The sequence below is a fragment of the Ornithorhynchus anatinus genome, chromosome 9 (assembly GCF_004115215.2).
Source record: "Ornithorhynchus anatinus isolate Pmale09 chromosome 9, mOrnAna1.pri.v4, whole genome shotgun sequence".
NCBI classification, from domain to species: domain Eukaryota; kingdom Metazoa; phylum Chordata; class Mammalia; order Monotremata; family Ornithorhynchidae; genus Ornithorhynchus; species Ornithorhynchus anatinus.
Genome location: NC_041736.1, coordinates 24,871,109 through 24,883,907, shown reverse-complemented (window position 1 = coordinate 24,883,907; position 12,799 = coordinate 24,871,109).

The following is a 12,799-nucleotide window of genomic DNA, read 5'->3' as shown; positions in this document are numbered from 1 at the left end:
TGAGGTGGGGGCTTGTGACACACAAATTCCTGATGAGGACCCCTAATAACTGTGATATTTACTATGTGTAATAGGATTGTAGTGAACACTGGGGCAAGATAAACAGAAATTGTTGGACACAATTCCTGTCTCACACAGGGCTCACATTCTAAATAAGAGGGAGAACAGGTATTAAATTCCTGTTTTATAGGCGGTATAACTGACGTCCGATTAGCCCAAGGTCACACAGCAGGCAAGTGACAGAGTTGGATTAGAACCACTCATTCTCACACTCCCAGGCTTCCACTCTTCCCACTCTGCTGCTTCCCTCGGAAACAGCATGAAATCGTGGATAGAGGCCAGTGCAGGGAGTCAGGAGGTTGTGGGATCTAATCCTGCCTCTGCTGCTTCTCTGCTGTGACCTAGGGCAAGTCACTTCACTTCTCTGTGCCTCACTTACCTCATCTGTAAAATGGAGATTGAGACTGTGAGCCCCCTTTGGGACAAAGCCTGCGTCAACCCAATTTTCTTGGATCCATCCCAGCAATTAATACTGTGTCTGGAATGCAGTAGGCACTTAAAAAAAATACCCCAGTAATCATTATTATAAGGAGTTTTGCAGTCGCAATAATCTATTTTTCATCATTATAGAAAGAAAAACAGCATCATGTGAGTGAACCTTTTTGTTAATGTGAAATAATCTATTTCTGCTTTAGTAAGGTAAATGTATGCTTAAAAATTCAGTCATTCAAATGCATTTACTGAGCGCTTACTGTGTGCAGAGCTTTGTACTAAGTGTTTGGGAGAGTACAATATAACAACAGACACATTCCCTACCATCAGTGAGTGTAGTCTAGAGAGGGAAACAGATATTAATATAGATAAATTACAGATATATAAGTGCTGTGGGGCTGGGAGAGGGGGTGAATAAAGGGATCCAGTCAGGATGATGCAGAAGGGAATGGGAGAAGAGGAAAGGAGGACTTAGAGAAGGCTGCTTGGAGGAGATGTGCCTTCAATAAGGCTTTGAAGGGGGAGAGAGCAATTGTCTGTCAGATATGAGGAGGGAAGGACTTCCAGACCAGAGGTAAGATGTGGACTAGAGGTGAGTGGCCAGATAGACAAGACTGAGGTACTGTGAGGAGGTTAGCTAGAAGAAAGAAGTTTGTGGGCTGGGTTGTAGTAGGAGAGTAGCGAGGTGAGGTGGGAGAGGGCAATGTGATTAAGTGCTTTAAAGCACATGATGAGGAACTTTTGTTTGAGGAGGTGGATGGGCAACCACTGGAGATGTTTTGAGGAGTGGGGAAACATGTTCTGAATGTTTTTGTAGAAAAATGATTGGGGCAGCAGAGTGGAGTATGGACTGGAGAGGGGAGGGACAGGAGGCAAAGAGGTCAGAAAGGAGGCTGATACAGTAATCAAGGTGGGATGGGATAGTATAAGGGCTTGGTCTAAGGATCAAAGTTGATTCACCTGTGGTCGACAGCAGTGGCATGGGAAAGAGTCAGAAGCAGGTGATAAAGTCATCAAAATGTTGATCAAAGTTAATGGCAGAGGTTTTTTACTGTGCAGAAGGTAACCATAAAGGATTTCTTTATTTATATCAATAAAATTCTGTATATATGTCCATAAAGTCACTATGAATCTGGAACAACCTGACAGCATCTGAAGAAGAAGAGTTTGGATGGAGAGGAAAGGGTGGATTTTAGTGATGTTGTTAAGTTTAAGCTGACAGGATTTAGTAGTGATGGACTGAATATGTGGGTTGAATGAGAGAGGAGTCCAGGAATGCACCAAAGTTGTGGGCCTGTGAGACAGGAAGGATGGTGGTGCCATCTACAGTGATGGGAAAGTTAGGGAGGACAGAGTTTAGGAGGGAAGATAAGTTGTCTTAGACATATTCAGTTTGGGGTGACTTGAGGACATTCAAGTAGAGATGTCAAGTACCATAAAGAATGATAATCTAGTCTTCTATTTCCTGGTAAATGTAGTTTTCAGGCTGGGATGTGAAAAGTATCCCTTGGTGGAAAATGGGGCTCACTTGACTGCAAGTCCCACCATGTCGGGAATCATGTCCACCAATCCTCTGGTACTGTCCTCTGTTCGATAACTACCAGTGATGGATTGCCTGACTGAAGTTTCCTTCTAGACTGTGAACCCAGTGTGGGCAGGGATTATCTCTCTATGTTGCCAAATTGTATTTCCTGAGTGCTTAGTAGAGTGTTCTGCATAGAGTAAGTGCTCAATAAATACGATTGAATGAATATTTATCTTTCACTTCCTCCACCTCAACCCCACCTCCCATGGGAACCAAACATTGACATAACAGGCCTGCAACAGAATTCTTGAAATTGAACAATCTGATGATGCTTGTAGCCTGTTGAGCTGGAAGATTGCCCAATTTGTTTTTGTTTTTAGCCAATTTTTACTCCATCATCCTGCTCTGCCATAGCAGCCTAACGCAGCAAGCATAGAATACACAGAACCAGAATACACTTATCCCTCAGCCCTGATTCACTCCAGTGCCCACAAAGAAAGGGTCAGACAGGGGGTGTTCAACTGTAACAGGAGCAGCCAAACCATTATAGAATAGCTTACAGAACTTGGTGAATTTCTCCAGAAAGACCCGTTTGCTTAACAGCTGCCCTGGGCCATCATCAAATGCTCTTGTCAGGCCAACAAAAACAGTACAGATGTCTTGGTGCTCCTCCCTGCACTTTTCCTGTATCTGTCATGTTGCAAAGATGATATCTGATGGCTGCACTGAAATCCATGTAGTGCATAATAATAATAATAATGTTGGTATTTGGGAAGCACTTACTATGTGCACAGCACTGTTCTAAGTGCTGGGGTAGATACAGGGTAATCAGGTTGTCCCACGTGAGGTTCACAGTCTTCATCCCCATTTGACAGATGAGGTAACTGAGGCCCAGAGAAGTGAAGTGACTTGCCCACAGTCACACAGCTGACAAGTGGCAGAGCTGGGATTAGAACCCGTGACCTCTACTCCCAAGCCCGGGCACCTTCCACTGAGCCATGCTGCTTCAAGTGCATGGTTGATCATGCTCTTTAATACTCTGTCAGCACATCCATCTGACACTTCTCTACAACAATAGAGGCGTTCCCTTAGAGATAATGATGGAGCAGAAGTCTACATTCATAGCCAGAGAATGGCTTCCCCAGTGGAATTACCTGGAACCAATCATGAAGTCATTGGCATACTGAGGGCTTTTTGTCTCCTAGCTTGGGAACACAACAATGATTTTAGTTGAATCCCTTCCTTTGCTGGTGTGAGTTCAGAACACTTCATTGATCTTGAAATCCACTGTAGACATGGCACATGGACTCTGAATCCCTCCCACCTTGACCTTGGCAGGAGGGTACATCCAGACAACAGTTGTCGTGCTCTAAGGGTAATGATGATGATAATAGTATTTGTTAGTGCTTAGTGCTAAACACTGAGATAAAAGAAAATCAGGTTGTACACACAGTCCGTATCCCACATGGATCTCACAGTTGGAGGAAGCAGAACAGAATGAATCTCAATCAATCATTTGCATTTACTGGACACTTACTGTGTACAGAGCATTGTACTGAAGAACTGGGGAGAGCACCATATTCCTCCCCACAACGAGTTTACAGTCTTGAGGCATCTCCATCTTACATTTGGGAAAACTGAGACAGAGAGAAGTGAAGTGATTTCTCCACGGTCACACAGCAAGCAATTGGCGGAACTGGGATTAGAACCCAGATCCTCTGACTCCCAGGCCCAATCTATTTCCATTAGGCAACACAGCTTCTGGCCTACTGGAAAGAACATTGGTATGTTGGAAGCGCCAACCAAGTTCAGGAATGACTGTCTTCCCAGATCACGCAGACAACCTACGTGGACAGAGAGTCCATTTAAGGAAAGTTATTTCATATCTAGCATTGCAGAATGCTGCTCTTTCTCTGACGCCCACCTTCCTTTCGTCTAGAAGTAATAAAATGAGGCCTTTTAACCTCCATATCCATCAGTCAGAATCTTATTACTACGCCTCTGGGTCAGTTCCATTTCAGCGTGCTTCAATTAAACGCACTTGTGCCTTCAAAATAACATTTTTTGGTTGGCGGTTGAAGGGAGACGAGTTTCACAATGTTCATTTTTCTGAGGTTCTGTGTTTCAGGTTGTTATTCAATGGATTCCTTGTTCTCAAAGAAAACCAGAATATCAGACTGATGAAAATACAGACTATTGAAAAGGGAAAGCAGTCTGCCCTAGTGATGAGAAAATAACAGATATTAAGCCCTGGATCCATTATGTTAATGTGAAAATTTTTATTAAAATGAGAATAGAACATGATATGATGAGTATCTTCTCTCATGACAAAGGATGTAATGAAAACAGAAAATATTACAAACTGTCCAACCACATTAGACCTCAATGTCTAAATTCAATGAGTCTCTATTTTCCTTACATGAGTGGAGCACCACTGTAACAAACAGGTAAGGAAAATAGCTGATCCTTGCCCTTTGATCATCCCAAAATGTTTCAGGATATCAGTTTGGGGGTAATGGTCAAATTGCCATCCACAGAAGCACAATGAGATAGAACCGGCCCGGGGGGAGGATACTGAAAATGATGGATCTTGAAAATAAAATAAGCCTTATTTTATTACCTTTGACTAGACGGAAGAGAGAAATTAAAGGGGGACTAGAACCATGCACTGAAAAATCAGAAATTTCTGGCTTTCACATTGTGAAGATTGAAATACTTTTGAAACTTAAGCTATTCACTAACCAGTTGTATTTATGGAGCAAGTGTTTTGTATACTATAACAGAGTTTGTAGATATGTTTCCTACCCATAACTAGCTTACAGTCTAGAGTGGAAGACAGTCATTAATATAAATGAATTAAGGATACATACATAAGCACTATGGGGATGCAAATAGAACTGAGAGTGTGGCACAGAAGGGAGTGAAAGGAGAAGAAATAAAGGTTTAGTTGGGGAAGTTCTCTTGTAGTTGTGTTTTTATTAAGGCTTCTAAGGCATGGAAAGTCACTGCCCCTTGAATAGGAGGGCAGAAGGCATTCCAGATCAGAGGCAGGACGTGGGCAAGAGGTAAGCGGTGAGATAGATAAGATTGAGATGCGGCAAGTAGATTGGCATTAGAAAAGCCAAGTATGCTGTCTGGGTTGTAGTAGGAGAGTGGTGAGGTGAGGTAGGAGGGGACAAGGTGATTGCTTTAAAAGCTGTGGGGAGGAGTTCCTGTTTGATGCAGGGTTGAATGGGCAACCACTGGAGGTTCTTGAGGAGTGGGGAAACACACACTGAATGGTTTTGAAGAAAAATGATCTGGGAAGTAGATCAGCCTGGAGTGGAGAGAACTAGAAGGCAGAGAGATCAGCAAAGATGCAGTAATCAAGGCACGATAGGGTAAGTGCTTAGATTAATGTCATAGCAGTTTGAATGGAGAGCAAAGGGTAGATTTTAGTGATGCTGATAAGGCTGAACAGATAGGAACTGGTGACAGATTGGATATGTCAGTTAAATGAGAGAAATGAGATGAGGATAATGCCAAAGCTATGGTCTTGTAAGATAGGGAGTATGATAGTACTGTCTACAGTGATGAGAAAGTCACGGGGAGGAAAGGATTGGATGGGAAGATGAGGAATTCTGTTTGGACAGGTTAAATTTGAGGTTTTGACTGGACATCTAAGTAGAGTGGCCCTAAAAACAGGAGGAAATGTGAACCTGCAATCCACCGGACAACTACTACCCCCCACTTCAAAGCCCTCCTGAAGGCACACCTCCTCCAAGAGGCCTTCCCAGACTAAGCCCCACTTTTCCTCAGCTCCCACTCCTGTGTCACCCTGACTCAATTCCTTTGCTCTCCACCCCCCACCATAACACTTAGGTCTATTTGTATATATCTATAATTCTATTTATACTGATGCCTGTTTACTTGTTTTGATATGTCTCCCCGCCTCTAGACTATGAGCCCGTTGTGGGCAGGAATTGTCTCTTTTTATTGCTATAACATACTTCCAAGTGCTTGGTACAGTGCTTTGCACAGAGTAAGCGCTCATTAAATATGATTGAATGAATGAACCAGAACCAGTCTCCTCTATCCTGTATGTATGTGATCAAAGGAAGGTGTGGACCTAGAAAATACAGTCAGTTGATAGGCCCCAGTGGTCGTCATAGTGCGACACCCATAAATTGGCCTAATAATGTATTTATTTCTATTAATATTTGTCTCGGCTCGTTGTGGGGAGGGAATGTGTTTGACATATTGTTAGAATGTACTCTCCCAAAAATTTAGTACAGTAAGCGCTCAATAAATACCACCGACTGAGTAGTGGATAGAGCATAAACCTGGGATTCACAGGATTTGGGTTCTAATCCTGGCTCTGTCGCTTGTCAGCTATGTGACTTTGGGCAAGCCACTTCACTTCTCTGTGCTTCAGTTCTAAGACTGCGAGCCCTATGTGGGAAAGGGACCATGCCCAACCTGATTAACTTGTTTCTACCCCAGAATTTAGTTCAGTGCCTACAATCAGTAAATGTTTAACACATACTGATAAAAAGAAAAAAAGGTTAGCAAACAGGATTCAATTCAAGACACAAATAGAGACATACAATCCATAATACTGAGGGAGAGGTTTTCAAGATAAGAACAGTTCATGAAAGCCTTTAGGACTGATTAACAGACCAGCCATTTAGAACTCTGATAAGAAGCAGACTTTAAGTAACCGCTTGACATAACTCTGCGAACATGTTTACACTGCAATTGTCCATAAAAGATGCTTATAACCTAAGTTATCACACAACAACCTTCCTTTCTATCTCAGATGTAGCTTGGAGAGAGAGACAGTGAACTTTCCAGTCACTACATGGTTATGTCCGGCCAGATTCCACATTGCTTTTAATTCTTTCGAAGTTCTGATCTCATTTTAGCGAGGCGCCTCTTCGCTAAGAAACACTGCTAGCTTGGACATAGGTGGTCACCAGCCACTGTCCCCCACCCCATCTCCAAGAATTGGGCCTGGTTCTCCCCGTTCAGCTATAATAATAATAATGATGATTGTTATACTCTCACAATGTGTCAAGGTCTGTACTAAGCCCTGGGGTAGACACAAGATAATCAGGTCCCACATAGGGATCACAATCCTAAGCAGGAGGGAGAGCAAGTTTTGAATCCCCGTTATGCCAATGAGGAAATTGAGACACAGAGAAGTGAATTGAATTGCCCAAAGTCATAGGGCATACAAGTGGTGGAGCCAGGATTAGAACCCAGGTCCTCGTTCCTGATTCCCAGGAAATTAGATAGGGTGGGGGAGGATGGTGGAGGGTGGTATGAAGATGGTGACTATATCCTGGCTAGCAATGTTTCTTAGAAATACGGCACCTTGCTTAAATGAGAAGTCTTGACCTAGTGGACAGAACATGGGCCTGGGAATCAGAAGGATCTGATTTCTAATCTGACTTTGCCACTTGTCTGCTGTGAGACCTTGGGCAAATCACTTAACTTTTCCATGCTTCAGCTCCCTCATCTGCAAAATGGGGATTAAGACAGTGAGCCCTATAGGGGACAGGGACTATGTCCAACCTATCTTGTATCTGTCCAAGTGCCCAAAACAGTGCCTGGCACATAGTAAGCACTTAACAAATACCACAATTATTATTATTATTATCAGAACTTCAAAAGAGATGTGGAACCTGGCCAGAAGCAAAGACTCTGCCTGAGCACTTTGAATCAGTCAGTGATATTTACTGAGAGCTTACTGTGTTGAGTATTACAGAGTTTTTTGATGTGTTCCCCACCCACGATGATAAATCTTATTACCCATGCTTGTTAATGAATGCTATTTTTTTTTAATCAGAGATACGATCTATAAGAAGGCAAGAGTGGAAAGAGCATGGGCTTAGGAGGCAGAGGTCATGGGTTCTAATCCCAGCTCTGCCACTTGTCAGCTGTGTGATTTGGGGCAAGTCACAACTTCTCTGTGTATCAGTTCCCTCATCTGTAAAATGGGGATGAAGACCGTGAGTCTCATGTGGGACAACCTGATTACCCAGTATCTACCCCAGCGCTTAGAACAGTGCTCAGCACATAGTAAGCACTTAAATACCAACATTATTATTATTAAATCCAATCTAAGGGTAGGGAAGGTGTATTGTGATGATAATGGTGTTAAATATGTTTTCTTTTTCAAGTATTATATTAAACAAGATAATCAGGAGGGATGCGATTCAAATCCTTCATCAGTCAATCGTATTTATTGAGCACTTACTTTGTGTAAAGCACTGAACTATGCCCTTGGGAGAGTACAATAAAACAACGTAATAAACACATTCCTTGCCCATATTGAGTTTACAGTCTAGAGGGAGTTTACTGAGTTCACAAGGCTAAGTAGGATAATTCTGAACCTCTTAATACAGTGCTCCTCATCCAGTTAGTGCTCAATAAATGTCAATAATTGATAGTGAGATATTTTATTGAGATGTATTTAGTTATTCTAAAATTGATCTTTAACCCCAATTCCCTGGCACGTCATCTCACCCACTTCCCTGTAAGCTCCTTGATGTCAGGGATCATACCTACCAATTTTTATAACTCTCTCAAAGTGCCCTGCACAAAGTAGGCATTCAGTCAGTATCAGTGGTTGGTTGATTCATCAATTCTTTTTAATTATGGGATGTGCACTTACCTATTTTAGATGCCTCACTGATAAACATGCGGAGAGCAAGGAGATATTTCTCCCCTCTTGCAAGAGACCAGAGGGCCCCTACTGATATTATAGGGTCTGAAAATTTTAGACTGTACGACCAAGAGGAAGGAAAGAAAATGTTTCCAGAGAGAAGCATGAAAATACAGACTTAATTTTTGCCTTTTAGGGTTAGGTTTTGAAGTTTCACAAGTACGTACGGATTGGGGAGTGTTGTGAATAGGTGGCCCGTGCGTGGGTATCCATAACTGGAATCAAGAAGCCACTGTCATTCATTATTTGAGAGTGAGAAACTGGTGGGAGATAGGAAAAATAACTGCAATTAGCTGGCCCCTGTAACTACAGTTTTCGGTGCTTAAAACCAGTGGTTTTGCATATTTATTCTACATTAGTTACTGTGCAAGGATGACAAAGCAGCATATAAACTGCTGGCAACTCTACGACATCTTAAAATAGCCTCCCTTCCCAAGGGCATCTGGCATGATTGGAGGCTATTGGTTTTTCACAAACCTCCCGTGTTCTCTGTGTCTCCAGAAGAAGGATTTAGTTCAGGAAATGAGGTCACCAAATCATCTGCCTCAGTTCAGTGTTTCTCAAAAAAAATAACCGGTTGAGTTTAGTGGAGGAGAGGTGGGGATGGAAGCCTCTGTAGATGGGAGAAGCTACTTGAGAGGAACATCGTGGGTAGGGCTGGGCTTGCACTGGGTCCCAAGGCACTGAATACCTGGAGACTGTAAGGCTTAGGTGGGGAATGTGAGAATGGGGAGACAAGAAGGAAGGGAATTCAGGGAGATGAAATAGCAAGGGCTGTGCCATAATCCTTTCCAGGAAAGTAAGATTGGGCAGGGCAGTATAAACTTACTGTGGACAGGGAGTATGTCTATCAACTCTGTTGTACTGTCCCAAATGCTTAGTATAGTGCTCTACACACAGTAAGTGCTCAATAAATACCTTTTAATTGATGGTGAAAAATACCCTTTGGATAATTCCCAGGAAGGGGAAATGAGTTAGATTGAAATTCCTTTTTGATGTCCATTTGACCTCTGGACATCCTAGGGCCTTGTCCACACATTCAGCAACTCTAACTCCAGTGAAGAGGTTTTAGTAAGATTGAGTTAAGATTCATTATTAATATATGCAAATTGTTATTGAAAGAACCTCAAATGTCAGTGATTTACAACCTCTCAGAAATGTATTTTTCTAAATCCACAGGATAATGATTCTATTTGTTAAGGGATTTCTATTGGCCAAGCACCAGAATAGATACAAGATAATCAGAGCAGACCCAATCCCCTGTCCCACAAGGAGCTAGGTGTTTTATCCCCATTTTATAGATGATGGAATTGAGACCCAAAGAAGTTAAGTGACTTGCCCAAGGTCACAGGACAGGCAACCTAAGTAGTTTATGTGCAAAACACTAATTAATTTTTCAATGTAGGTCCTTCTCTCTTTCTTTCTGCAGAAACAGCCAACAGCCAATCTCATTTTCTGGAAGTGAGATAGCAGGTCTTCTAAATTCAGTCATTCAGTCATATTTATTGAGTGTTTGCTGTGTTTAGAGCACTGTACTAAGCGCTTGGGAGACTATGCTACAAAGATAAACAGACACATTCCCCGCCCAAAGAGAGCTTACAGTCTAGTGGGGAAAGGAGACAGACAAAAATAAATAAAATTGTAGGTATGTACACAAGTTCCATGGGGCTGGGAGTGAAGATAAACAAAGGGAGCAAGTCAGGGAGATGCAGATTGGAGTGGAAAAAGAGAAAATGGGAATGCTTAGTCAGGAAAGGCCTCTTGGAGGAAATGGGCCTTCAATAAGGCTTTGAAGGGGGAGGAGAATAATTGTCGTGTTGGGAGAGGGAGAGCATTCCAGGACAAAGGCAGGACTTGGTCGAAGGGTTGGCATTGAGATAGGCAAGACTGAGGCACAGTGAGAATGTTCGCATTAGAAGTGTGCAGGCTGGGTTGTAGTAGGAGAGCTGTGAGGCAGGTGCTCAATTAGTGTGATTGAATAAATAATAAAACTATGAAAAACCTGCTTCTGTTTCAGTGCCACTGATATTTTTACAGCATTTAAGTGTTTACCAAGCACTGTTCTAAGCACTGGAATAGAAACAAGATAATCAGTGTGTACACATTCTCTGTCCCATATGGGGCTCACAGTCTAGGTAGAAGGGAGTAGGACTTAATCCCCATTTTACAATTGAGGAAACTGAGGCACAGAGAGGTTAAGTGACTTGCCTAAGGTTACACAATGGACAAATAGTAGAGCTGGGTTTAGAATCCCAGTCCAGTGACTCCCAGGCTCATCATGCTCTTTCCCCAAGACCACATTGCTTCTCTACCATTTTATACTTTGGAACACGTATAAAATCACAAAATTAATATGGGTAACAATTAAACACCATTTTTAGACTTTGCTATATTGAAGTCCAAGGAGAATGAACTACATCTGGGTTTTAGACAGAATGAAACTATTAAAAAGGGTACCAATTTTACCAGAAGCAAAAATTAGTGTTGAATTAATAGCTGGAAAATGTATTGTTCAAATCAAGGAAAATAAAATGATCTGGTTTTGAATTCCAAAATAACCTATCTCTTTTTTCAAACAACCTTCTCAAGCTTGTTAATATTTACAAGGAAAAGTAATGCTGATACTTTTTATTTGGCCACTGAATTCTCCTGGTTGGTTAAATCAGGAAAACTAAGAAATCACAATGCTAAGTGAATAGAGTTGAATCCTTTAATTTTTGTTTTGTTTCCTCTCACTGTTTAATTCTATGCCATCTGAAGGACTGTATCATAAATGTGGGCCTTTTTTTAAGAATCTTTCTTCCATTTATTACCATGAGCCCGTTGTTGGGTAGGGATCATCTCTATTTTTGCCGAATCGTATTTTCCAAGTGCTTGGTAAAGTGTTCTGCACACACATATGATTGAATGAATTTATTAAAAAGTCATTTAAATCAGGATGCATCCTGAAGGTTCAGAAACAATACATCCTCCTACTGTGAGACCCACATGGGACGGGAACTGTGTCTAGTCTTATCTTCTATGTACTTCAGTGTTTATAACAGTGCTTGGCACATAATAAGCACTTAAATATAACAATAATGTGCTGTGTAATTTTACTCTACCCGTATCTCTTGGAAGCAATAACAATTAAACCCAAATTTAGGAAGAAGAGCACTTCTCACCTGAGCTATCAAGATGTGTTGAAGTACAAAAATCTTTAGAGGCATAATCTTATAATCTTGGTATTTGAGCCTTCTCACACAAGGAACAACAGGGAACAAAAATTGTATTTGCTCTCTCACTTTTCAGCTATTTTTCTTTGCTGGCCCCAAAAGATGGAAAATGTAAACTTAGCATGTAATTTATGTAGGAGAGTTATTTGATTTAGAACTCAGCAAAGCCTGAATATTGCAATATTAAATCCAAGAATGGCTTCTGAAATTTGCATTGTTTAGAAATACTCTTATAACCGTGAATTATTTACTAGGAAAACCATTGCTAGAGGTCTTGTAGTCTCAAATTGCGAAAAGCAAGTCCTCTGTGGAATCATAAGTTGCCTGTCAGAGAAGCAAATTTCACTTCCCCAGGGAGATTCTGTACTTGACCTCTTTGAGTTAAATTAGAGAAGGTTAGACCCTCCCCAGCCTGTACATTGGCGGATAAGGGCTGTTAGTTCTCATGGTATTCTGGAATTTTCTCTTCCTAGTGTTATCTATGAAGATTTCCTGGCTCTCCTTAAATTGTCTATTTTCTACTTGCCTTTAAAAATCTAAGTCACAGACCCGCAAATAGTCTAGTAAAAGTCTTACTCTTGCTGAATATATATATTATATATGCAGTATATAAATATGCAGTATTTATATGTGTGATATTCATTCTTTGTTCAGTGGAAGTCACCCTCATAGTGAAAGGCATGGAAAAATCCGTCTATCAGTGATATTTATTGAACATTTACTATGTGTAGACCACTGTACTTACTAAGTGCTTGGAAAAGTACAGCATTGGTAGATATGACCCTACCCTGATCCCACCCTCAAGGAGTTTACAATCTACAGAGGGAGACAGATATTAAAATAAATTACAGATGGAGA